Source organism: Taeniopygia guttata, chromosome 6 (genome assembly GCF_048771995.1).
Source record: "Taeniopygia guttata chromosome 6, bTaeGut7.mat, whole genome shotgun sequence".
NCBI classification, from domain to species: domain Eukaryota; kingdom Metazoa; phylum Chordata; class Aves; order Passeriformes; family Estrildidae; genus Taeniopygia; species Taeniopygia guttata.
Window position 1 is genome coordinate 24,829,268 of NC_133031.1, and position 1,737 is coordinate 24,831,004.

Here is a 1,737-nt window from a genome sequence, read left to right on the forward strand (position 1 = left end):
GCTGTGTTTTATTTTTAAAGAGTAAAATGTGCAGAACACTGGGAAGAATGTTTGTGTCTTTGAACCAAAACCACCACCACAGGCCAAGTCCAGTGTGGCTTAGGTTTGGGTTGGTTTTTGTTGCTTATCTCTTACAAGATTTGTGCAGCAAAATCAGTTTTGTGTTCCTCATTACTTCATAGTAAGGACATGGACTCTTGAACAATCTACTGGCTCTCTAGTGAAAATAAAAACAAGACTTGTCATTTCTAAGGTAAAGTAAATGGAGAACTACCTCCTCTTTCATCTCATTTGCTCTAACAGAGTAAAGCTATACTACAGGCATTATGCATCAAAATAGTGTTGAAAACTCACTAGGAAGCTCACCTAGACATTTTTTCAAAGCAAAAAGGGTAAAACTTCATTACTTTGATTTTTTTTCTTTTGTGTAATGATACCTCAACAAAATTTCCTAGCTCTCAATATGACCATATACTTTTAGATTTAAGTACAATTTTTGACAGCTTAAAGAAAAGTATGCCACATTCTGCCTTTGTATTTTGTACAGTTTTATACTTTTGATATTATAATAAATACTAAAACCACTTAGTTTGTGTCTATGTTACAAGATAGTTACTTCTGTTAAGGGCTGGAATGGAAGCAAGAGCAGTTTGTAACTGTGACAACTCTGCTAAGAGAAACAAACTAATCACAAATGTTTAAGTTGATGAGTAGCCACTCCATATAAAATCTTGTTCTAAAGGCAGACTACAGGTTCTAGCTCCTGCCGTTATTACACTCTTACAGCCATCATTCTTTAGTGGGGGAATTAAATACAGCTGAAGCCACCTATGCAAACACTCAGGAGGGAAAGATGACCGGATTTGTTCAGCAGGCACAGCATGTACAAAAATGGCTTTAAGAAAAAATTAAATAGGGAGAGCAAGACCCTGTAATTAATTTTTCCATTTTTCCCAAAAAACATTCCTACCTCCTGCTGCCCTCAGTTTGGAAAGTAAACTATTTGCAAGCTTTAGCATGGTTCAACCCCTGCTGCTGGCAGAATTGTGGTATCATATTCCCACTACTGTGGGAATATCAGCAGTACTGTGACATCTGAGCAAGGTACCAAGTGTTAACTGAGCAATAGAAAGACATTGTGGAGATTGTGATAGACAGATCTGAGTGTTGGGCACAGAGGAGGCTGCACACACCTAACTGTGGTAGAGCACCTCCTTTCACAAGAGACAGGAAAAGTAGTCACTGGACTATGTGGGTCACTGTTTATGAATGTGGAGAGTTACAGGAGCTTAACATCACTTAGGCCAAGCCATTTTCCTTCTTCCCTCTGCAAGAGAACCAGTAACAGAAAAAGCTCAAATATCATAACTGGGTCAGCCTATTTTCAGAGGTTTTCCATCAAAACCAATGAGGCTCTGTGCAAAATACAGACTGAGGCACATGTCATGGTTTCCATGTAAACTACTACCTTGTAATGCAAAAAGTAGGAGCAACCAGACGGCTGCAAACCATGCAACCTGTGACACGGACGTGTGGAGATGCTTGGATCTGCTCCAGGCCCTGTGCAGTGTTATGGCCCTGAGGTCCTTCCCAGGTTACTGCCTGGTGCTCACAACACCTTAGGATGTGTTACAGCAGCAGCAGAGTTAAGACAGTAATGACATGATCAGGTGCTCCATCTCTGCTACAAGCAACTCTTTTTGACAAAGCAGGAAAGAAGAAGTACCACACTCCAGC